Genomic DNA, 26,263 nt, shown 5'->3' with positions numbered 1-26,263 from the left:
TATGATTAGACAGAAGGAAACCTGGATCTTCACATTGGGACTTGTTACTACTGAATAATGTCTATGCAGGAGGGATTGCTTTAGAGTGTGCTAATTTCTTGTATAATGGAAAAGAAGTGGCGTTCGTGACCAGCAGTTCGTGTCCATTGGTCATGGACAGTGCCTCCAAGTCCGCCAATTTTCAACATTTTTTTTTTTAAAGGCTTGGTGAAATCCACGTTTTTATTGGCAGGAGGTTTCAGGATGTTTGACTCCTAAAATTTCCTCTCTCAATGTCTCTATTGAAACCAGTAGACTACATTTTCCCAGGGCCCAAGCAATCTTTGTGTGGCTAAGAAAAAATAACAGAGGGCTGCCTCGAGATGAAGACTCACGTCTGGTGTAGTTCTTCTAGTTTACATTAAAATTTTTTAAAGAGAGAACGTCATTGAAAAGATGACTTTAAGGATGAAAAGATAAGACAGACTCAGATACAAATGAAATTCCCAGCAATGCTTAAAACACCATGACTGCAGCACTATAAGGAAAAGACAGAGTAGGCAGGATTTTCCTCTTGGGGGTAATCTGTTGAAAACCTACATAGAATGAAAGAAAATCTATTGTGGGAAAGAAAGATAGCCTTCTTGAATGTTGCCTGCACAATTATGTACCTATGCGTGTTAAAGCCCCTCAGAACAAAATCTTGTCCCGCATATGACTGGGGAATTATTAAATGTTGACTATTAAATCTTTTAGTTAGTTTCATACTGTGTTTATTTCTCCAGAATGATGAATATGCAGATTTAAAATTGAACGCCTCTGTTCCCAAGAAAATGATAAAACCAAGTCCTTGCCGAAGTCTAGCATTTACAGATGGGCTCTCCAAAGGGATGACTCACCCCAGCAGGCGGCCACAGTGTCAAGTAAAAACTTTGCCACCTCCCACCTCCATGGAGAGGGACCATGTGGACTGGGAAACTGCAGGGACTTTGACGATGGTCCCTGGGCACTTGTGCAAAACTTTGGCCTGATTTAGTAATTGTGGATAACTTTACCCAGCCCCAAATCCAAGCAGAGGCAGCAAATAGACATTATTTCCAAGAGCAGGAAAGGGCGAGGACAAACCAAAGGGCAAGGGAAAGAGGTGGCGGTCCTTGGACAGACCAGCAAGACAGGCAGTAATTAGCGCAAAACACCCACCTGTGTCATTTTTTCTCGCACTTTCTCAGCTTGTCAGGCCCTCAAAGCTTCGTAGTTGGTTCAAGAATTCTATGCAGTCCTCCCTTGTGGCCACACAGAATGTGTTTGCAGTATTGAAGGCCAGCCCAGGACTAATTTTGAAAAGCGAATCTGGGAAACAGCTTAATTTCATTTCCTTTGGGATTTTTCTGGGACAAAGTTAGAAGTTAAGACAAATTGAGCAAAATAGCAGTTAAAGGCAGAGGCTACTTTGAGCAAAAGGCTCCTACGTTATCCTTGTCCCCAAAATTCTATACCAGAAGGAAGTTTAATGGGTTTTCAGTAAATGGTGGGAAGTTCTGATGCTACACTGAGCTGTTTTGCAGCCCCTGAGATGCTGGCGTGAACCGTGGGGGCTTTAATTAGAGTGCCCTCTTGAACATCCAGGAGAAAGGCATGGCCAAACATACATACTGACTTGTGGTTCTCAATTTCACAAGTGATTGATGAGCACCTACTATGTGTCAGGTACCATGATGCACAGAGCAGGTCTTCTAGACCAGTGTTCTTCCTGCCACCCACACACTGCTTCCATGGGATGATTTTTTTTTTAATTTTTTTTAACGTTTATTTATTTTTGAGACAGAGAGAGACAGAGCATGAACGGGGGAGGGGCAGAGAGAGAGAGGGAGACACAGAATCAGAAGCAGGCTCCAGGCTCCGAGCCATCAGCCCAGAGCCCGACGCGGAGCTCAAACTCACAGACCGTGAGATCGTGACCTGAGCTGAAGTCGATGCCCAACCGACTGAGCCACCCAGGCGCCCCATGGGATGACTGACCCACAGTCAGTGCTTCTGAGTTTGTAGGTCTCAGGTCAAAAATAGCCATTTTGGCGGAAACTCGAAAACATGAATAGAAGTGAAAGGTGTGCTTACCTTTTCTAGAGGAGTCAGTAGACAACGACGTACGTAAGAACACAGGCTTGGAAGTTCTGGTCTAACCATGGCTCCTTTGCTTTCCTGTCGGTTTGTCCTCGGGCAAGTTGCTTAATCTAAGTCTCAATTTCTTCATCTGTAAAATGGGTATAATAATGACTTATTTTCTTAGCATTGTTGGGACAATGCCAAGTTGCCACATGCTCCAACTTGTGAACAGTTGGAGCAGCCAAAGCCAGATTAAGAGCTGGGCCATCAAGGCAGCTGCCCATGGGGAAGGGCATTGTGTGCCGATGTTTAAGGGACACCAGACACCCCTGGAGTAAATGATAAATGTGATGCCAGTAAGGTGCCTTCTGCGCATGCTCCTGATATATCCGGCTACATGGAATTGATCCTATCCTGCCAGAATAGATAGCATCCTTCAGAGAGAGAAAAAAAAAATCTCTATTTGCCAGTGTTGCTGCGTTTCCAGCTGCCATCACCCACCCTGAGAACAGCAGTTGTGGGCAGCTGAAAATAATGCCAGGCCTGTGGCTGTATTCTGGAGAATTATGCCATTATCTAAATCAGAGTCCCGATACCAGGCTTCCCAGGCAGTTGTTTGACTTAGAGAATCTTGCGAGAATACAAGAACAAAAACATGGGAAACATTCTGGCAGCATGAAAGCCAGAGAAATTAGATTTTTAAGCAAAATTTGAACAAGGTTTTATAACTCTATCAGTATAAGTTATCTCTGTGCTTTGAAAGAAATACTATTCAATGGTTCTTGGACTAAAGTGAAATGGAAGGCAACTCTATAATCAAGTTAAAATGTTTCGGTGCATGTGATAGTTCTCTTGTTTTTAACATCGAGAAAGACATACGTGAATTATATTCGTCGCAAATCGGTTTTTCCCCTTCTCAGCAAATGACGGTCAATAGGATATTGGCTTGCGGGGACACCACGTGAGTCCCCTCGGGCTCCCCACATTCTGTCTGGCCCCGAGCTCAGTCAGTGCCCAGCACGCGGAAACTCTCCGTGTGCCTTTGCGGTCACGTTAACCTACGTTAAAGCATCTGATGATGAGTTCCTGAGCAAATGTTGCATCGGCGACTTCAGGACTTCAATCTGTGGCATGAAGGCAAGGGGAGACGCTCAGCTGTTGTAAGCGTACTTCTTGGGACTTCTGGGCAGGTCTGGCCTCTGTATCTCCCTCCCCTCTTTCCTCTCCTCCCTCTCCCTTCTCCTTTGCAATCCCTTCCTTCTCTTCTCCTTGCCCACTTCTCAGCCCTGCTCCTCCGCACATCATTCACCCGCACCATTCTTGGGGAGCTGTCCCGTCCATGCTAGCTCTCTTCTCCCCTCCTCTCACCCTCGCGTCTGCCTCTCCCTCAGTCTGCACGACGGACTAGTCGATACGCCATTAGACAACAATTCAAGAGAATGGTCTCTCTTCTCTGAATTTCCACATGTGGACTCTCGGCTGTGGTTTTATCTGGCAGTTTTATGCACTTGAAGCGAGGGCTGGTAGCCTGGGGGTCAGGAGGAAAGGCTCCACAATCATTTTTGCCTTCACCAGAGAGATCTTGGCATGGTTGTGAGGATTAAATGCATGTAATAAGCAGATCTCCTGGACCCCGGGGTCTCCAGGAGCAGAACAAGGCAGCTGGACTATAGCTGTAAGTGTTCACACATCTTCAAAGATGTAAGAACCTTTTTTACAAACATGATTTTACATGAGATCCAATGTACAGAGCCCTTGAGGCAGGAGATGCTCTAGAAGCAGGAGGCCAGGAGCTCGGCTTCCTAGGGCTCATCCTCCACCACCACCACCCTGGTTCCCAGCCCCCTTCTCAGGTGGCCTCCCAGGAACCTACTCCAGATCCACTTGAGATCCACGGTAACTCCAGGAGCCGAAAGGTCCTTGAGGGCAGCTGCCGAACCTTGTCTCTTCCGGTCTCTAGTCCCCCCGCCCATCCCCCTCAATGTCTCCTCAGCAAAATGCTAGTTAGATGTAAACAGCTCCTGTTTATTTACTCCAGTCAACTTCCTGGTGGCTAGAAGAGAATATTACCATATGCTTGTAATTACAGAGATTTCGCCTGTCTGAGGCAGTATTTCAGAGCGTGGTTAGGGGTTTGACTTCGGAGTGATAAAAACGGATGCAATTTCTTAGTCAAATCCACCTTGTGGTCCTGGGTGTTCTGAGCATTGAATCAGCAGGAGGCGACTGTTGGGGTGGTTCTTGGCTCACAATTTTCTCTCCTCTCAGACTGACACCATCAAGTCCCCAAGGGCTTTTTTTGGGTAGCATGACTCTCTCCTCACTCAGTTTTGGCTCTGGTTTATGGGTCTGAATGTGAACATTGACCCAAACCACGTCAAGCAGCATCTTCCCCTGGGGTTTTCTAAACTGGAAACAAGAGAATATTGTGTACCTCTTTGTGGAGGAGGTGGCCCCTGGATGCCAACCCCAGGAGCTCTCTGAGCTGTGGTCCCCAGCATGTGAAGGCAGTCAATCTGTGAAAGAAAAGGAAGCCTCTCTCAGAGAGGAATAGAGCCATGTGGTGGTCAAACCCCAATTTCAGATTTTTCCTGGGCCCCTGCCCTTTTTCCTAATTGTGGTCTTGTATCTTTCTAATTCTCTGTTTGGCCCGAATCAGTTGGACTCAAGTTCTGTCACTTTCGACCAAGAGAGTCCAGACTCATTCAAGAAACGCTCCTTTTTCTTGTTTTCATCCGATGTCATATTGAGCTTATTTTTCATAATGTTAGTTCTGAGGAGACCCCACACTTTGTCCTTCTCTCCTCCACATGAAACCCAGAGCTCAGTGTGACCATCTCCCAGGCCCAGAGAGCCATCTCCACGGGGAGACCCTCTCGGACCTAGAGTGGTGGGGGGATACTGTTTTCTGCAAGACTGGATGGGGCCCCTCCTTCGTGTCAGCGTGATATCCTCTAGTAAAGAGCCACTTAGGATACTTGCGAACTGCATGGTAATCATCTGTTTCCCTTCCTGGCTCTAACCTTCTTGAGGCAGGAACACTGGTCCATTTCTTGATTCCCAGTGTCCCAATGCTTGGGAATTTTTAGGCACTCAAGTTTAGTTTTTGTTTGTTCGTAGTAAAATGCCTTGCCAGATAATACAATTTCCTCTCTCTCTCTCCCATTGAGGGGTTTATACTTTCAGTCACGGATGCTAAAAAGTCTCCTTGCGTCCTGAGAGTGGCACCACATCCCCCAAAGGATTTCCCTACAAAGAGTGGATGTAAGGTACCCTGGAGGTACCCAACTCAGCTTATTATAAGGGAGAGTGAATGAGTAGCTCCAACATCTAGGAAAGGGGGTAGAATATTTTGAGTGGTGAGGGTTTAAGATAAAAAGCAAAGCAATTGAACTCCAAAGGCGGAGCTCTGGAGGGAAAGAAGAATGGCGTTCTGAACCCCTGAGGTAGTAGATGCTGGAACCAAAACCAGCTCAGTGCCTCTGAGGCTAACCAGTGCCCAAAAAATGTGAATGGAAAGAGCTGGGCAAGAGTCGCTGCATTGGTAGGGGCACAGATGTGGGAGATTTCGCTGGGGTCAGCACTGAGGAAACGGCACTGTCCCCCCTCGGAGAAGCCTGGCAGACCTGCGCAGAGATCTGGATCTGCAAGGCAGTGTTCCCCAGGGAATCGGTACCATCTACCAGAGCCCACAGGACTGACAGCGTGTTGCTAGGAGAAGCAGAGGGTGGTGGCCTGAGTGGCCTCCTGTATTTTCTGGTGGGGCTGTGTGGGAATCCAGGCTTCCTGGACAGCTGATCGGGGAGCAGGGAGGTGTGAGAGAGACACCACAAGATCCTGTTAACAGCAAGCCTACAGCAGTTCATCAGAAACAAAGAAAAGTGCCGTGACCAGATTTTGTATCCTGGTTCTGGAAGGCGATACTGCCTATGTGTTTGAATGGACACATGTGATGTTTGGGTCAATTCTCTTGGGCCGTGTCACAAATTTCAGTACGTCAAAAGGTCCCCGCTGGACTATTACAACATAGAAATGACAGATGTTTGTACGAGTTTCACTCCTCACAACAGTGCTGTGAAGATAAGCCGGGCAGTTAGCACTATCTCCATTTTAAAGGTGAGGAAACCATTGCTCAGAGAGATGGGGTGACTTGCCATTGTTACAAGGACAGCTAATGGCAGAGCCGCTTCCACTGTGCTGAGGTATCTCCCTCACCAGGGTGGGAAAGTGGGGGGAGTGCTTGGCCCCTTGTCAAGACGTCAGGGGGTTCTTGCCCTTCTACCAGTTGACTGGGTAACAACAGGCCAACCCTCTTTGGAGATTTCTTTACGTTTTCCTTCCCTCATTTTGGGGGATAAGCCGTGGTCTCAAAGGCCCTTTCTGGTGTGACCATCTCTGGACTTGGGGATATAAAGAGAAGAGATGGCTCATGTATGGGGTTGGAGGAAAAACTACTAGTTATCCTCCAATGCCTAGTTTCCTCTCTCTCTCTCTTTCTCTCTCTTTCTTTTTTAAAATAAACTTTCATTCTAGAATAGTGTTAGACTTACAAAATGTTGCAAAGACAGTACAGAGTTCTCATATAGCCTACTTTCCTTTGTTACTATACCTTATTTTAATATAGTACATTGGTCATGATTAATAGACCAATATTGATACATTATTATTGACTAACGTTCACATTTTTTTTTTTCAAATTTCCTCAGGTGTTTTTGTTTTGTTTTACAAATATCTTTTTTGCTTGTTTGTTTTTTGATTCCAGGATCCCACCTAGGATATCACGTTATACTTCTTAGTCATGTATCCTTTGACTTTTCTTGGATATGACAGTTTCTGAGACTTTCCTTGTTTTAGATGACCTTGACAGTTTTTAGGAGGACCAGTCAGGTATTTTGTAGAAGGTCCCTAAATTGTGATTTGTCTGATGTTTTTCTCATAATTAGATTGAAGGTTATATGTTTCGGGGAAGACCACAGAGGTAAAGTGCCATTCTTATCACATCATATCAACTATCAACATGATTGATCACTGTTCATGTTAACCTTGATTACCTGGCTTGAGGTAATATTTGTTAGGTTTCTCCACGGTAGAGTTACTCTTTTTTTTCCCCCTCCTTTTCCATACTGTCATCTTTGGAAGAAATTCACTATCTGTAGCCCACACTTAAGGAGTGGAGAATTATGCTTGACCTCCTTAAGAGTGGAGTATCAGATTTTTTCATTCTCTCCTACTAGTCAATCATTTATTTATATTTGTATGGACAGATGGAAATTTGTTTTCACTATGGGTGATAATCCAATACTACTTTATTTATTTTGTTGCTCCCTTCTTTTATAGTAGTAAAGTAAGTAAGTACTTGGCTGCATAAATGGCTATCATGAGCAAGACTACATTTCCCAAAGTACCTTGCAAGTAGGTATGACTATATGATTAAATTCTAGCCGGTGGTATGTGAACAGGAGTGACAGGTACTACTTGTTTCTTTCCTTGAATGCATTTGCTGAAATGTGGCATTGAAGTTAGAGTTGTGGCAGCCATCTTGGACAAGAAAATGACCTTGGAAATGGAGACCACACATGGTGGTGCAATAAGATAAAAGCCTTGGTTCCTGACACCGTGAGGCTCCAAAGAAACCCTGGACTGACATGCCTGCCTGTATGTTACCTGAGGTAGAAAAAAAAAAATCTATCTTGTTTAAGGCTCATAATTGAGTTTTCTGCTACTTCCGGAAGAACCTAATCCCAACTGATACAGTGTTGCATGGGTGTGTGTATATACAGGGAAGGGATGGCTCCAGGAAATAAAATTGATTTTTAAAAAAATACACCAGAATCTTCTAGTTAGTTTTCCAGAGAAGGGTAACTGTGTTATATTCTTTTTTAAAATGTTTTTATTATTTTTTGAGAGAGAGAGAGACAGACAGACAGAGAGCAAACAGGGGAGGAGCAGAGAGAGAGGGAGACACAGAATCCAAAGCAGGCTCCAGGCTCTGAGCTGTCAGCACAGAGCTCGATGCAGGGCTTGAACTCATAGACCACGAGATCATGACCTGAGCTGAAGTCAGATGTCCAACTGACTGAGCCATCCAGGCGCCCCCTTTGTTGTATTTATATTATTTATAATTTTAGTAAAGATACACCTATGGGTAGAGGGGTGTTGTTTGCTTGCTGTCTGGTTCTCTGACTTTCTTTGTTTTGGGAAACTCGCTAAGATTGGTTTTTGACTCACAAATAAAAGGCAAATTCCACCCATTATCCTTGGAGTAAACTGTGAGGCCACCTGGAGTCTCTGTAGATGACGCAGAATGTTCTATTTAGTGGCTTAAACCCGGTGAATCTTTTGCTGCTGTTTTTGAAAAAAAAAAAAAAAAAAAAGAGAGAGAGAGAGAAGATTTTTCTGGAAAAGATTTAGTTAGAGAAGTGTTCCCTGACATGGGCTTAAGATTGAAAGACTTACACTTTGAGAAATAGACTGTGGATTATTGCTTTTGTCTTGTCTGGCCATGGAATTTCTCCTAGCCAAAGGTTGGGGGAATGGGGGGAACAGTGCCCATGCTGGGATGGGACTGGTGGAGAAGGCTGGATGGGTTACAAGGGGTTAAGTGGCATATACAACCTGGGGAGTGGAGCAGAACTGAGGGAGGACTAACTTTGAGAATGAGGACAGAGGGTTTTCGGGAGGGGAGAGTGATGTAGCCATGAATTAATGGGAGGCTTGGAGGTGATTGTGAGATTGCACAATGCAAAACCAGGAAATGATGACTGCAAATATCAGCTGCAAATATGATATTACCCTTATAAAGTTTAGGCCCATGTAGCTCAGTATCAGGGCAGTGTCACCACCCATGTTTTGTTACATGGAATTTGTGAATAGCCCAACTTCTTTACTCGGGTTTCTCAAAACTCCTGGCAAAGACTCAAAGAAGAATACCATTCCTTTTCCTCTTTTAGTCATTTCTGTTCTCACGGCTGGCTATTCCAGAAGCTGCTCTCTATAGTTCCTGGAAAACTCTCTTCTTCTCAGACCCTCACTGATTTTCCTCTTCCTCTCCTCCTTCCTCTCATCTGTATCTTCATTACCTGAAGTTGACCTAGCCCATCTCGAGGAGGTTGTAGATGGAAAAATTAGGATGGAAGTTACAGGGTTCTGTTTTGCTGGAGGATGTGACAGGTATCTTTTCTACCCACCCAGTTTTATTAAGGAAGTGACAATATTTGTTGATAATATGTGTTGAATTCATGAATAAAGGCATCCAGTCAAATACTTGCCTTCCCAGATTCCTCGGGAGTGGCACATGACCATTCTGGCCAATGACGGGAGCAGCAATCTGCTGAGAGTTTCTAAGAATACTTTTGTTTCCCTGGTAAAGTTCTTCTATAGCTGGCATGGCCCCTCCATCTTTCTTCCTACCTTGAATGAGAGTGTGATGTTTTGGATTCACAGCAGGTATTCCACGCATGTCAGCCTCTTAACCTTCTTTCTTGTTTCTGCCATATCAATGCCACCCACTGACCCCCACCTGTCTAGGCCAGTCTGAGACTAGGCAGGGATACCTTGAAATGCATGAGCAGAGGCTGGATCCTAAGCCACCCTCTTGCCCCTGGAAGAATTTAGATTAAGGGTGGTATGAGGTATGAGGGGTCAGTAACCTGTAAGAGATATAAGGAAGAGAGAAAAGGGGGGTGGGGATCTTGTTGTTTGAGGGTGGGAGGCACTGGCTATTCAGAGCTCCCAGGGCTGTGAATGATATGTGATTCCAAAGGGTGAGCTGAGAAAAGCATGAGGGCATGAGGGCCAGAGCCAGGGCGAAACAGTGGGCCACAGCCTGCGCATCAATATTTGGATCCTTATCTAAGGCAGAAGGCCATTCAGGAAGGCGGAACCCTGGCAGGGAAATTGTGGAATCAAAATGAACGATGTACCAGGGTGGGTAGAGCGTGGGCAAAATGGGCCGAGAGAGTCAAAAGTTACAAACTTCCTATTATAAACTAAATAAGTCCCGGGGTTGAATGTGCAGCATGGCAACCATACTTGATCGTACTGTGTTGCATGTTTGAAAACTGCTGAGTGTGGAGCTTGAAATTCTCATTCACACGAGAAACAAATTCCGTAACCATGTATGGTGACAGATGTTACCTAGCCTGATCGTGGTGATCGTTTCACAAAGCATACAAATATTGCATCATTATATTGTACCTGAAACTAATATAATGTATGTCAATTATACTTCGATTTTAAAAATGGCCTATTTACCTATAATAAGGACTAGGTCAGGTTTTCTATTTTCACAGGAGACTTAAGCCCCCCAGAAGATGGACATGGGGAGATTCACACACACACACACACACACACACACACACACACACACACACTCCATCGCTCCATAGTATATGGGTGACCCACACTATAATCTGACAGTGCATGGCTAGGCTCTCCTTACTCACAGCAGTCCCATGCGAAGAGCCTTTCTGAGTCCTACGTTCCAGATAGGGCAGAAGCAATGTAAGTTTACTCAAATTTTGTTAATAACATCTTTGTTCGCAATAACCTCTAAATGATATCCTATAAAAATGTAAATTATCTTCTCTGCTATCTGTTACTTAAGAGCAATATTATAACAACAATAAAGGAATCTAAAAATGATCTAATTTCACGTTTTACTCCAAAACATGGCCAGGGATAAAGGTCCCAGTGACTGTGGTGTCTGGCAATGTAGATTTTCAATGTGCAGGTAAGTATTGATGGCCTCTGAAGGACTGATTTAGTTGGTCAGACTTAAAAAGAGGGAGACTCTGCAAATGTTGGGTTCATAGATCTTCTCTTTTTGAGGATTTGAATTTTAATCAAGATATATTCAAAGGTTTTGCACGGTTTTTTTTTGTTCGGTGATTTATATAAACTGGTTTAGTTAATCAATATAGCTCATTTATATTAAAATGATGTTATTTCATTGGTGTCAAACCAGCCCCTGGGAAGTCTAAAGAGTGAGGAATTCATATTCATGCAGGGAGACACAAATAGGAAAGAGCAGGGGTAGGAATGGAAGCAAAGAAACAAACATTCCAGGGAATGACGTGTGAGTGATGGAGACAGTGTCACAGTCTCTGCAAGGGACAGCAAGTGGTACCTTCCTGGAACTCGGTGGGTCTCCCTCGTCTCGTAGTTGAGAAACTCGGGGTTCAAAGGCATCAGGACATATCAGGCTTTCCACTGAGTGTATGCTTTGCAGTTTTCTGTCATACCCTGTTGCCTTTTGAGGATCTGGCTGTGATCCTTCTGTGTGTGTCTCAGAGAACTCCACTCCTATTGACTCTTTTTTTAATTTTTTTTTTTTTTGATGTTTATTTATCCTTTGAGAGAGAGAGAGAGAGCACAAGCAGGAGAGGGGCAGAGAGAGGGAGATGCAGAATCCAAACCAGGCTCCAGGCTCTGAGCTGTTAGCACAGAGCCTGATGTGGGGCTCAAACTCACGAACTGTGAGATCATGACCCGAGCTGAAGTCGGACGCTTAACCGACTGAGCCACCCAGGCACCTCATTCCTATTGACTCTTAAGAGGACCAGAAAGGGTAGCAATCTCTCCCCAAACATCATCTTGTCTGAAGCTTCTGGATAAGGCTTTTACAGTTAAGCTTAGACTTTGTCTTTCTTACAGGGTTGTACCTTGTCTACCCCTATGAAAGTATCAATAGACACAGAGTTTTATCATACTTTTTTTTGACAACCTGAGACCTGATGGCTCTACCAACTGGGCTCTCAAGTAAGTGTTTAACGTGTAGGCCAGCAGATGGCGCCATTTGTCATCCATTGACACCCGCGTATGAAAGCATGAGGCACGGCTTCTTGCCTCTTTAATTTGGGTAGTATTATAAGTGAAGTGTTTTCGACTGTTTATTATGCATGAGCCAAAATTCCATGAATGTGTAACATTTTCTCCTGTATTTCCCTTTTTTATAACATCATTTAAATTCCTTATTAATAATTTAAAAATGTTCTGGATTTTAATCACTTTTCTCATCACTGAAATATCTGATGAAGGGATGTTTTTTTCCTCTGCTGAAGGTGAGATAGAGGAAACCATCAGCCAGGAAGGAAGATGAGAATCTCACTCCTAACTCAAGCTCATGGCCCCCTGCGCTTCACCTCATCTTTTCAGTTTAATTGAATAGTATTTATTTAATTAATAAAAATATCTGTCTGGTGCAGGTTTCAGAAATCCAAGGCTTGAATACGCTGCCATTAATAAAACAAGTTTTTTTTTTATATCCAAGTTTAATTATGGTGGTGTTTGTTTGATAGCTTGTTACTGTAAATAAAAGAGATAAAGGCAGCCCTTCACTGGAGTAGCTCGAGAGCTGTGAAATATGTACCTAATTAAAACTATTGGTGTAAGAGGCTAATAAAGTACATGTGCCTACTAGATGTCTTATTCTAATGAATCTCGGCTAATTTGCTTTGACTGATGAATTTCGGTGTTAGTGGTAGGGGCTGAATAATTATGAAATTTATCACAAGATACAAGGACTCATTAAGGATTACTCAGGTTGAGTTAGAGGAATGTTTTCTTTGTCAAGAACACAGGCCTTGACCAACATAATTACGGCAATGCCAAAGAGTAGCCGGATTCCAATCCAAACTCAAGTGAATGTTTAAGGCCAGGAGGGGCGCATGATAGGGGGTGGGTGGTGGGGGCAGACAGGAGACTGTCGATTCTGGAAAAAACACCTGTGTAGTATTCAGGCCTGAATTTTAAATAGAAGCATTCAGTGCACACAGACCTCCTCATGGATGGTTCTTGTGACAAGGCCTCCCTTCTCACTCTTTTATTGAAAACATTTTCCCACTCTTCAGGGAGAAAAATAGATGAGCCTAGCATTTCTTTAGCAAGGACACTGCTGCAGGAAGCCCATTCAGCCCCCAATTCTTTTTTTTTTTTTTTCTATTTATAGGTTTCAGCTTTCTGAGTCTCCCAGCTTATTAATGAACATGATTTCATTAACTCCTGGCTGGCAGACCCCCAAACTGAGGCCATGACTGGAGCCCATTTGGGCCAGTCTCATGGAACCACTTGCCGAACACCCAAGAGGTAAAATATCTGTTTATCTTGGAATGGAAGTTCTCACTCTTACAAGGTGTGCTGCTGGCAATGCAGAAGGGCTGTCTTCCCCATGATGAACTGGACGCTCTACTCCTCACCACCCAGAAACCTGAGCAGAAAGTGAGGACACACCAGGACACCTTCCCGAGGACACGAACCAGAGGCGGTGGCAGAATTGCCCTCCTGCAGACAGGCAGGACTGCGGCTCAGAGGATGAGAGCAGGGAACGAAGAACCACAGCGAGCTGAGGCTGGTTTCCACCTCTCCTTCTGGGGGCCAGGAGGAGGGGGGTGGGAGAGGCGGGGGACGAGAGGCAGCAATGCTCCAGTGAGTGACAGGTGATGACACCCAGCTAGAAGCCTTGTCAAACAAATGGAGACCTATTTACCCCCCTACCACTAGAGATGGCTGTTCCCAGGGCTGAAATCAGGGGGACAACATAAGGTCTCAGGAGGGCTTCATGGCCCTGGCCCCGGGGCAGTCACAGTGTAAGAAGGTTCTCTTCTTGTTCACATAGGAACAATGGACTTTAAACTCTATGACATCAGACCAGATATATAAATATATCTAAAATGTATATACACACACTCACATAAATATTTGCCTCTCAATGTGATTTAAAATGGAAACAACTACAAATTCAACTTGTAGGTATTTTACTACCAAAGCATTCAAATCAATTAATCCCTTGCTTTGTTTTTCTTTTTAAAATAGCTTTGATACAAACTTTCCCAATTTACTTAACTCTGAAGAGAAATGCCTGGCACAACATGAAGCGAAATTTCAACCTTCATGCCAAAGAGCAAAACTTATTAGATAACTTGTTGAATTAAAAAAAAAAATTAATGTTTATTTAATTGGAGGGGCAGAGAGAGGGAGAACAGAATTGGAAGCAGGCTTCAGACTCCAAGCTGTCAGCACAGACCCCGACGCGGGGCTCAAACTCATGAACCGTGAGATCATGACCGATCATGACCGTGAGATCATGAGCCGAAGTGGGATGCTTAACCGACTGAGCCACCCAGGCGCCCCAATAACTTGTTGAATGTTTAAGTTGTTGTTTTCTAACTCAGAAAGGCATCTCTTTTTCAGGAAAGAAAATATCGCTATGGTTCAGGGCAAGAGTGGTGTCGGTTTTAGGGTTTCCCCTTCTCCATCCCCATCCTGACCCTTTTGCCTAAATAAGTAATAATAACAATAATTCGTATTAAGTGCTTACTGCGTGGCAGGCAGGGTGCTCTACACTACCCTCAAGACAACCCTAAGAGAGGGGAACTATTAATATTTTCATTTTACAAAAGAAGAAACTTACGCACACTGCCACAAGGTCCCACCCAGCAGGGGAGTGCCTACCTAACTGCTACACAATGTTGTCTTCTGATTGCGGTATGCTCTGAGAATCTTCTAGAGCTTTACCACAGTTTTTCCTTTCTTACCACATAAGCAAAAAGAAACCATAGCTCAAATGCAGATTAATGCCAGAACTACAGACTCAAATGGAGTCATGTGGGGTTAGCATCTGTTTTGAAGGCTTTGCTTTCAAGTGACTGTGGATAGGAAAGCAGGAGGCTGGGCACCAAAGTGGAAACTGAGCCCGTGTGTCAGCATTGGTGGGGCCCCTATTTTACGTGAGGAGAACTCCTTTTGCCTTGGTTCCGTCATCTATAAAATGGAGTTGGCCGAACAGTCCAAATGCCAAAGGGTTGGGCACCTATATTGACGGGCTTGATATGAATCCCCAAATAGAGCCGCCTGCCTCTTAAAACCTTGCTTCTTCCCAAGCCATGATTTATATACACTGCTTTGTCTTTTATGGTTTCCTAAGTTAGTTGTTTCAGACTAAAATTTGTGTGTTATAAGCCTCGGCGTGCATGATTTCTTAGGTTTTTAATTACAAATGTAGTTTTGACCTATTAAATCACGTGTGAGGTAAATTTACCATAACAAAGCCTTATTAATCCCCCACAATTAAGAATTTACAGTTCTTTTGCTGAACTTTTTATTGACCTCCCGTGAGGATACTTGCACAACTATTGCGAAGAAACTTTGTAGCCTCTAACCAGCAAGCCAGAGGTGTAGCAGTAAGATTATGATTTAGGAAATCACTCGGTACATGGAGCCAGACTTCCTGTTTTTACAAACGGCGTCTCCTTGAGGCCTTACAATAACTGTGTGAGATTAGCACCATTGTCCCTATTTTATAGATGAGCAAACCGAGGCACAGAAGCGTGATAGGAATTGACCAAGATTACACGGCCACTAAGTGGCAAAGCTGGGATTCGAAACAGGCCGCCTGGCTCCAAAATGCGCGCTCCAAGCCGGAGTCTACACTGCCTCTTTTAATCATAATAATAGCAACAACAACAATAACAGCGGCAACAAACACATAGAGCACTTACTATGCTCCCAGCACTATCCTACGATAATATGGATGTTAGCTCATGTATTCTCATAGTAACTCCATGAGGGAGGTCCATTTCTTATATCCCCCCTTTATAGATGGGGGAACTGAGGCACAGAAAGGGTAAGCAACTTATTTGAGGTTCCATAGCTAGAAGGGAGTTACCAGCCCAAGCAGTGGGCTGCAGGGTCACCCCTTCCCCCAGGAGACTCTGTTTCCCCCTCTGCCCACTCCCACCTCTGCTGCCCACCCTGGGAACTCCTGCCATAGCAAACTCGTCCCCCCCCCCCCCCCCCCCCCCCGCCTCCCTTCTCCAAACCCACGGAGCACTTGCCAGCTGCGGGGCCTTCTCTCCAGCTGTTCTCATGACCTGTGAAGGTCTCTTGCGCTCCTGCCTGGGTGGTTCCGAGCTCGGCTGCTCATACTCTCTGAGGCTCGGCTTCCTCAGGTGTAAGGTGGGGGTGCTGTGATGATTTTCTAGGGGGATGCATGTCAAAATTTGGGTATGCATGAAGTCTTCAAAGAGTGACAAGTTCTTTTGCATCTCTTATCCTCAAAGCCCAGTTCGGGTCCCTTCCTCTGCAAATTCCTTCGGTGGACAGTATAATCAGCTGGCCTCTGAGCTTCCCCAGCCCTCTGTGTATATATCTCTATTTAGCACTAATCGCCGCTGGCTTTGTATCATGGTTGCTTCTGTGTGTGTCTGACTCTCCCGCTAGACTCCGAGGTTCTCAGGGTCAGAGACTATGTGTGATTCATCTCCGTGTCTCCAGATGCAAGACCAGGACTTCATGCATACAAATTCTTAAAAATGTTTTGGTGAATTGAATTCAAAAACAATGTGGCGGAGCTGTGGGCTCCATTAACAAGGAGCTGCATGGCCAGGTGGCTCTCCCAGAAGGCTGGGGGTCACTCCCATGATGGCAATTTAGAAATGGAGCCAGGGCGCCTCTGGCTTCATCTGTCCCCCCCCACCCCCACCCCTGCTCTCTGCTCACCGCTGCTCAAACCACAGCTTTCCTGATTGAAGGCTTCCTTCCTTCCTCGGCGTGTTCCCTTCTCTGCAGTGTACCTGAAGTGCTGGGGAGCCTGAGTCCCGGGGGTGATTGGAGGAGTCCTCTGTCATTGCCTCGGATGGTGGCGGATGTACCAGACTTGCTTCTCTCCCAGGTCTCCTTCAAATGACCTTCGCTGAGGCCCAGAAATTTTCACCTACGATTTTAGATTAAAAGCATCGTCTTCCGAAGTTCTAAACTGATGGAATCATGGGACACACTGACAAAGGCTGTCTCCATGACCCCAGTTCCCCTTGGCATGCCTTGTTGGGAACCCTCATGGCAGAGAGAGAGCTAGATCAGAGGTTTGGGCCCTGGAAGGAGCAGCTTGTGACTGGGGTGGGCATGTGGGTGGCGTGTGGGGAGAAGACCATGTCGGCAAAGAGGGCCAGGACATGGATGATGGGACGAGGCGGTCTCAATCATAAGAGAACAGAAGATAGAGAAGGTGGGTGGTGAGGAGATGTGTCCTCTGGGCCCTCTGCTTCCTGATTGTGCCTACAATAAACTGGGAGAAGTCCCTTGTTGGATTTCTGGTGGTTGAAGGCCACCCTGAAAAAGAAGAAACTTAATCCCCACGGTGTTGCTTCCGTTAAAGGGCGAGGAGAGAGGCAGTGCATTCTGGCTACTGAGAGATCTGACTCTGGGGCCCCACAGAACCAGATTTCGATTTTGGTTCCACTAGGGACTCTCTCAGGGATGCTGCACAGTTAGTTAACTCCTCTGTACCTCACTTTCCTTGTCTTTAAACTGTGGACATAAATAGTAATGCCCCATGAAGCTCTTCGGAGGCTGATAGATGATCCTGGATGGTAAGCCCTCAGGAAAAGACAACCAGGCTTCTGAAGAGAAGCAGCCCCAGCTGCTTCCAACATCCGTGCCCAGGGTCCGCTGAGGAAAGTGCCAGACCACTCAGAGGGACAGTGATCAGGAGCAGGCTGGCCATGACCCTTGTCTGCAGAACTCACCGGTGTTAGTCCTGGGAGGGTCGGATCCCAAGTGTCAGCTGATTAGGCCTGAAGACTTAGCTGTCTAGCCGTGGCCACATAGCCGGGGAGGTGCCAGAGTTAGGCTTCTGCCTGGTGCCTCATGGCCCTTGGCCAGGGCCCTGGAAGCCAGAGGCATAGGGAGCAGCAGGCTTTGTGAGGAAGGGTTGGGCCACTTCCCGGCCCATAGAAACCACCATCCTCAGACTTAAAGGCTCACAGGAGGAGGAGACCTGCAGACCACAGGTTGCTGGCGGGATGGCTCTCTCTGGGTGAGGACCATTCCTAGCACTTAAATGAATTTAGCCCATTTTTCTTCCTTCTGAACCTTGCCTTATGTAGGTATTTTTTCTTGTTTTCTTCTCAGGTGGGACTTAGCTCCCTGCTCTGGGCTTGTGGATTTTCCCTTCCCCCACGCTCCTCTGCCTTCCCTGGTGCCTATCAGGGACAGGGAGCGATTGAAATTATTGATTCAATCCGTTTATCCTCCTACCCCGGTGCATCTCGGCTGGACCACTGATTCTAGGGCCGAGCCTCGGCACAGTCCGCTGGCTTCCTCCACTTGGTGCCAAGGGCAACTGGAGCTGCAGAAACTCCTGGGGAGTCATCAACGAAGACCAAGGACTGGGCTGGCAATGGACTCCGGTTCCCAAGCCAGCTGCAGCTACTGAATCCAGGGAAATTGTGACATGGCCGGCTGTTCCGAAGGCCGGGCCCGTCAGCTTGATCCACTGCAAGAGAGGCAGACTTGACTCTCAACCTCCAAGTCCAAAGTTCCTCCAAACCTGCATCCTGAGCTCTTACAAGGAATCTCTGTGGGAATACTCCCTCCCATAGTATGGAATAAGTCATAGCCACAAGAATGAAGACATTGCTGTTCCTTGAGTGACAATAAAAGCATCATCTTGGGGGCAATTATGACTGGACTTATCGTAAATGCCTCCCTCTTCTACTAGATTCCTGAAGTTCTCCTGCCCGCCTGCATTTATTTCCCAAGAATTCTGTGCAGCTGAAGTAATGTGCATGAATATTGCGTAACATTCTGTGGACGGATACCATATCGTAGAAATAATTTAATTGACGACCTGTAATGAAAAGAGCGCTGGGTAAGTCGCTTGGGTTGCAATTTCTCTATATATTTTTACATTGCCAGGGATAGTGCTGTTGACATGAATAGGCCAGTATTGATTTCATTTAAAATTTTCAACATCTGAATGATGTGAGCAGTGATCTGTGGGAAGATACGGCGGAATTGTCGGCACATCCCTTGCTAACAAAATACCATTTTGAAAGGATTTTTCTATTAGCATTCACAACGAGAAGAGGGAGTGAAAAGGGTTATGAGAATGTTAAAATTTTCACTGACCAACGAAATATGAAGTCACCGTCTTCATTTTACTCTTAATTAATTGAGTTATTGGAGCTTATATAATCCTCTGTTAAATACCTAAAAGAAAGCAGGCAGGGACCTTGAGGTGTTGAATAGAATACTTTGTTTTCTGAAGGTAGTGACTTCAATGACCCCATGAGAAAGTGCCCGACCGCACGCAGACTCCCCCCTAGAAATGGATTTCAAATGCAGCAGCAACTCCTTAATGCCGCCCTTTTAATGAGTTCCAATTCAGTGGTTGTAACTTACCAGCATTTAACAACAGGAGCACAAATTAGATTTTCAAACTTCAGCGATGTGGTTTCTCGTGGTGCCTGAGTCCACCAGTTGGATAGCAAAAGGTTGAAGGGAGATAGACCCTGGGCAGGTGGCCCTGGGGATGATTTTTTAATAGCCCTCCTGTGGTAAACTAGGGATACTGATCGGGTTCCATTTGGGGGGCATGAGGGTTTGGGGTGCTCTGTTTGCTCATCCTGGAGAGAAGTTTCTAGGGAGAATGTGGACAGTATGTCAGGTGGCAGCTCTTGTCTTCATGTCTTTGTTGATCTGGAAGCTAACACAGATGAGCAGAGAGACAGGCTTGGTGGTGAGTGGACGTCCAAGTCCCCAGGGAGCCCCAAAGCTGCCTCTCAAGCAGAGTCAGCCTTCCTGCTTTCTAATGGCTGGGCCTAGCTTCAGGTCAGGTGGAGCAAAGAGGTTTGAAGGGAAAATACAGGGAGGGAGCTTTCCAGAATCACTGGTCACTTGTCTGGTAGAAGAGTCCTCTGGCTGCAGATTCTTCCAGAAAATGGGTTCTTTGGGTAGTAGGACTCCCTTGCCTTCCCAGCCCACTGGAAGAGCTTGTCAACCTTGGGAAAGGAGGCCCAAGAGAACAACTGACCCAGTACACAGCAGGAAATGGAGAAGTGCCCCCCGGATGCTGCTTTGAAGGGAATGAACTCATTCTAGCTTCAGTTCAGGCAGTAACACAGTGGGGAGGGCAGAGACAAGGCTGAAGAGGTGTCATGGCAGTGGCTTGGGTCTTCACGCCAAGGACGATGGGATGGCATGAACATGTTTTAAATCAACAGAGACACATCAGTGTCACATATGCCTGGATGTGTGGGCGAAAAGCAGTTCCAAAACTTTCATTGACATTCTTGGTACACAATCTAGATTGTGAAAATATGTATCATTTCCATGGAACTCAATAAAGCCATTTTCATTTCGAAAGAAACAAAAAAAGTTCTGTAAACTGTTTTAAAAAACCAAATTGGTTTCTGGTCACTGACAAAGACTTTCAGAGAGGCCACTCTAATGATGACAGGTACCGTCCAGGCATGTGGCTAGGCCCAGGGTTCTTCTTCCAGAGTGTTCTCTGTCCCAGCGTTGATTGTCCTCCCACCAGTCATAGAGTGGGAAACAAAAGTAAAAAGTCCACCACAAATGCATCCTCGGGCAGCCTTTCACCCCAAGCGTACCAAAAGCCCATACTCTGGAATGAAGCCACCCCACAGGAGTGTGGCCTGCCACAAGGGTTTGCTACAGCAACCTGCCGGCAGCCTGATGTTCCCATCATCGGCGACAGATCTGGGGGGGGCTTCCCACTGGCTCCGGAGACCCCCAAAGTGCCAGCATGTTGTTTGAAGCTGGGGGGAGAATGGGATGGTATCATATGATATTATATTCAGGGACCCTCCGGGCATCTTCCTGGTCGGCCACTCAGCCTCACTCTGAGGCAAGTGAGAGAGACAGAAAGAGAGAGAGAAGAGGAAATGGGATGGGAACATTCGTTTTATTATGAGCTAGCTCTGTGGTTTTAATTAGCCCTGAAAAAATCTGGACTGCTGGGCTGGACCACACGGAAGGCTGACTCCTCTAATCTGTCTAGGCCCAAGGAGCTTCAGACTGCAGCTGGCTCAGGGCTTTGCCCCTTCCTCCTTCAGCAGCCGGACCGGGGCCTTACTGTCCTGTTGCTACAAAGGTTGACCCCCTGCACGGTGGGCAATAAGAAGGAGGCCAGAGAGACAAAGTGAGCTCGCTCTCAGTACAGAGGAGGGATGCGGCTCACCTTGTCCTGGGCATCAGCCCTGTGCCTGGAAGGCCTCGCAGAAGCAGAGAGAACACTTCAGGAGAGGGACAAGGAGAGGGAGGGCTGGGCTCGCCGCCCCCAAGCACCGCACCTTAACACAGCTGCGGAGCATAAGCTCTTACCCAAATGCCTGCCTTTTTAACTCCTTGAAGCCAGAAAAGTGCGACCCAATATCCTCTATCTAATCAACTAGTGCTCCTGTCCTTGAGATGACCCACACATTGTCGCGTTAGTTCAGTTTCATATTAGCCGTGACGGCTTATCAGTACATCCTGAGGGAAGGACAGTATATTTAAGATGATTTGGGGTGGTTCATGGACACAGGTATCAAGGTATATTGCTTCATTTAGTGAGAAAATTATTCCATTTAAAATTCTCTTTCAATCCTTCTAATTAATTCAGCAGACTGTCTCAATTGATACTGTGTCTTTAACACCTTTTTAATAACTTAGTCTCTCTTATTTTTTAAAAAAGTTTATTGAAGTATAGTTGACATCCAATGTTATATTAGTTTAAGGTGTACAACATGATGATTCAACACTTCTATACATTACTCATTGCTTGCCACGATAAGTGTAGCACCATCTGTCACTATACAACATTATAATATCGTTGACTATATTCCCTATGCTTTACTTTTCATCTCCGTGATTTATTTATTTTATAACTCAAAGTTTGTCCTTCTTAATCCCCTTCACCTATTTTACCCAGCCCCCCCGCCCACCTCCTCTCTGGAAACCCCCAGTTTGTTCTCTGTATTGATGAGTCTGCTTTTCGTTTGTTTGTTCATTTGTTTTGTTTTGAAGATTCCCCATATACGTGAAATCAGATAGTATTTGTCTTTCACTGTCTGACTTATTTCACTTCCCACAATACTTTCTGGGTCCATCCATAGTGTTGCAAATGGTGGGATCTCATTATTTTTATGGCTGAGTAATATTCCAGTGTGTGTGTGTGTGTGTGTGTGTGTGTGTGTGTGTGAGTTTCCCACATCTTCTTTATCCATTCGTGTATCAGTGGGCAATTAGATTGCTTCTATCTCTTGGCTATTGTAAATGCTGCTGCAATGAATATAGGGGTGCATTTCTCTTTTGAAATTAGTGCTTTTAATTTCTTTGGGTAAATATCCAGTAATGGAGTTATCGGATTGTATGGTATTTCTATATTTAATTTTCTGAGGAAACTCATACTGTTTCCCAAAATGGCCGCAGCGATGTAAATTCCCACCAACAGTGTACAACGGTTCCCTTTTTGCCACATCCTCGCCAACACTTGTTATTTCTTGCTTTGTTGAATTCTAGCTATTCTGACTGGTGTAGGTTATAAGGTTTTTAAGTCTTATTTTCTTTTTATTATTTATTTTTTGAGAGAGAGAGGATGCAAGTGAGCAAGAGGCAGAGAGAGAGAGGGAAAGAAAGAGAATCCTAAGCAGGCTTTGCACATCCGCGCAGAGCCCGAAGTGAGGCTGGAGCTCTCCTGGAGCAGGGCTCGAACTCACAAACTGTGGGATCATGACCTGAGCTGAAGTTGGATGCTTAAGTGACTGAGCCACCCAGGCGCCCCTCTCACTGTCTCTCTTTTTAACAGAGAGTAGGCCTCATTGCCAGAGTAGATAGCAATTGACAACAGGATATAGCAATAATTTAATGACATGTTTTTCTTTTTTACTTATTAATAAATTCCTTCTATTTAAGGTAAGTGATACAGATTGTCCTCTTACGTTAAGAATAAAAATGAGGGGCGCCTGGGTGGCGCAGTCGGTTGAGCGGCCGACTTCAGCCAGGTCACGATCTCGCGGTCCGTGAGTTCGAGCCCCGCGTCAGGTTCTGGGCTGATGGCTCGGAGCCTGGAGCCTGTTTCCGATTCTGTGTCTCCCTCTCTCTCTGCCCCTCCCCCGTTCATGCTCTGTCTCTCTCTGTCCCAAAAATAAATTAAAAACGTTGGAAAAAAAATTAAAAAAAAAAAAAGAATAAAAATGATCAAGAGTTATTCAATGTTTGCCAGGGACCAGAAACTGTTTTTAGTGTCTAACATATTTCATTTATTTATTTATTTTAAGAGAGAGAGAGTGCTTGTGCATGTGCACAGGGGAAGGGTAGAGAGATAGGGAGAGAAAGAGTCCTAAGCAGGCTCTGTGCTGTCTGCACAGAGCCGGACGTGGGGCTTGATCCCACAAACCATGAGACCATTGCCTGAGTAGAGATCAAGTGTTGGACACTTCCCTGGCTGAGCTACGCAGGTGCCCCGGTATTTAATGTATTTTAATCCATTTAATCCTTGAAACAACCCTGTGAAATAGAGCTACTCTCATCTCCATTTTACAGATGCAGAAACTGAGACAGAGAAAGTATAAATAGCATGCCTAAGTTTACCCAGTTAGTAAGGGGTGAAGCCAAGATTCTGATTTAGGAATTCTGACTCAGGAGGGAAGGTAGTGGGGTGAATGATACTCACATGCCATCCTGACCCTCCAATCCGTGGCCCTCGTGAATGTTATGCAGATCTTCCTCCAAATAAAAGAAAGGACATGATATCTGCAGACAGAGGACCTGGTCTGCGCATGGCCTCCTTTTACTATCGTGAGGCACCAGGGAGGGCCCCGTTGGGAGTCTCACTTGTCCTGTCTTCCTATCTGTGAAACAGGAATTCAAACGGCACTGATGTCAAAGAGATTTTATTCTAGATGCTGTTCAAGAACCTTTAGAATGAGTGAGCTGTATCCCTGAGTGAATTATTTTCAGAGGTGAAACTGAACAGCGTTATGTGACTAATTTCGAAAATCTCCACGCTTGAAAAATATTTAAAGATATTTTTCATGTTATAAACGTAATTAATCTTTTATTATGGAAAAGGACTAAATAACTGCATATAGTTAGTGAAAAGAAGGCTCCCCCATTGACACCTTGGTCTGTTACCCTTTCTGATTCACACATACACAGATACTATGTTTTTTAAAAATGAAAATGAGATTGCATCAAACATACTATTTTTTGACTTCCCTTTCCACTAAAAGGTTCTATTTTCTCTTGCTCTGGTCATGTCTCCTTCTGAGAGGCAACTTTGCATGTTTCTGATTGGGAGACATTGAGGTTTAAAATGGCAGTCTTGCGTCCCTACTTCTGAAGATTGTAAATGAAGGGTCTATGATAGCTGGCAAGAGCCATTAGTGTAACAAGATATCACTCCCAAGTCAGGGAAGAAATCCTTTTGTCTATATGGAGTTTGATCCCTTTGTATATTTGGGGCCTCATCAAAGGGGAGGTTCAAGATAGGCTTGCTTGTTTTCCACATAAAACTCAGAAAATTGCTTGATTTAAAATGCAATTCCTCTCCTCTTTTCCATTTGTCATCTCTGAAACATTTTTTAAGAAGTGTTAGACCTAATGGAGTAACAAACTGCAACGTAGTAATAATATTTTAGGTAGACAAAAGCTCATTCTGGTACGAAAACAAAGACATAGTTACAGCCAATGACAGTGGAAAAGGAAAAGAAATGTTGCTTCTGCTCTCAATCAATCTGAACTTACCTAATTTAAAAAGTTAAGCTGTTTCGAATTTTGTAATTGTTCTAATGGGGAGCCGGCAGAGACATTATGTTATTCTAGCATGTTCTGGAATGACAACAACTTTAAAGATTTTTTTAATGCTTTTCATTTTGAAAGTCTTTCCAGATTTCAAGTCTTGCCTGGTGGCCAACCCTTAGTGTTCTGTGGCTTTGTGGAGACATGGGCTCACCTCTTCCTGGTGCCTCCCTCCCTTCAGCTTTAATTAATAACGTACAGTAAAATCCCTACTATCTAGCCAAGTCACCATTGGCTGTAATCTTGTCTGCTCTCATGAGCCAAACAGAAACACATACTTTTTCTTGTTCAATCACCTGCATCTGCTCTTTAATTTACCGAGGAATCTCATTTTGCTCTGTGTGCCCCTCTCCGTTCTGTTTATTTATTTGCTTCTCATATTTTTTTTTCCCAAAGAAAACCACAGGTAAGAAGCTATGCAAATCTAATATTGAAGATTCTAATGGCAGATGCCTTAGTTCCTGACTATCCAAACACTCCTTCCAACTTGTGGCATATGGAAGGATGAAGAATTCAAAAAAGTACCCTGGTGGAACACAGGGAGGACTTTATCTTTAGCTAGAGCAGTGGTTGAAAGTGGGTACATGTAGCTGGTTACATTGCTTCAAAGTGTCAAGATTGAATTAAAAACAATTTTTTTAAAATGTTTATTTGTTTTTGAGAGAGAGAGAGAGAGCGTGAGTGGAGAGGGGGCAGAGAGCGAGAGGGAGACACAGAATCCAAAGCAGGCTCCAGGCTCCGAGCTGTCAGCACAGAGCCTGACGCGGGGCTCGAACTCACAGACGGCGAGATCCTGACCTGAGCCGAAGTCGGACGCTCAACCGACTGAACCACCCAGGCACCCCCGTCAAGGTTGAATTTTAATGCTGTTCTTCCTCTTGAAGTGTGCAAAAGATTGTGGATCATGGACGGCTGTGTTTTGTATTCACCTCTGTTTCAGGACTAAAATGCAAGCAAACCTAATGTAAGGTTAGGATCATATCTTTACCTACCTACCTTTTTTTTTTTTTTTTTCTTGGCATTAGAACATTCTTGTGCTACTAAAAGTGAGAGTGAAGCGTGCATTCAAATCATCACCATCGCCATAACCATCACTCAAATCTGCAAACCCAAGTCTGTGACAGAGGACCCTAACTTCATCCATACACCAACAGCAGCCCTCAAATATGAAGCAACAAGGCTTAGGTGCCCTTTATGTTATCAATGTTATAATAGAATATTGCACATAGTACCCTGCTAGCATTTTTGGTACTTTAGTGCTATGGTTGGGGTCCTTTCTCCCTTCCTACCTTCCTTCCTTCCTTCCCTCCTTGCTTCTTTCCTCCCTTCCTTTAGTTCTTTCTTTCTTTCATTACTAAATACAAATTTTATGTACTGTGATAAAGTAGTGGAAAGAAACTGTGTTGTTCTCTTGAGCTAGTAGAAATAAGATTGCTGCTGAAAACCTTTAACTCCAAATTCTCTGGCTTTCATGGGAATGGAATTTCAACTCTAATGCAGCATTAATGGGGTTTTGCATTGAATTGCCTTTTGGGGTTTGATTTGCCTTTTAGAGAAGCTGGTGTTTGACTGCATGTTCAAACACGGCATGTATTCTTAT

General features: G+C 44.9%; 1 long non-coding RNA gene across 1 annotated transcript in view; it reads left to right on the top strand.

Moving 5' to 3' along the window:
- The window catches only part of LOC109246223 (uncharacterized), a 61,433-nt gene extending 35,454 nt beyond the window's left edge, over window positions 1-25,979 (top strand). Inside the window, exons 2-4 of the long non-coding RNA XR_002071267.2 lie at window positions 13,031-13,299; window positions 17,989-18,727; window positions 25,689-25,979. This is a non-coding gene — a long non-coding RNA (uncharacterized LOC109246223). The remainder of the gene's footprint in view (window positions 1-13,030; window positions 13,300-17,988; window positions 18,728-25,688) is intronic.
- The last annotated feature ends 284 nt before the right edge of the window (window positions 25,980-26,263 follow it).

This window comes from Panthera pardus, unplaced genomic scaffold (assembly GCF_024362965.1).
Source record: "Panthera pardus isolate Hobbes unplaced genomic scaffold, ASM2436296v1 HiC_scaffold_11, whole genome shotgun sequence".
Lineage (NCBI taxonomy): Eukaryota > Metazoa > Chordata > Mammalia > Carnivora > Felidae > Panthera > Panthera pardus.
This window is presented reverse-complemented; position numbering and strand designations above follow the sequence as displayed.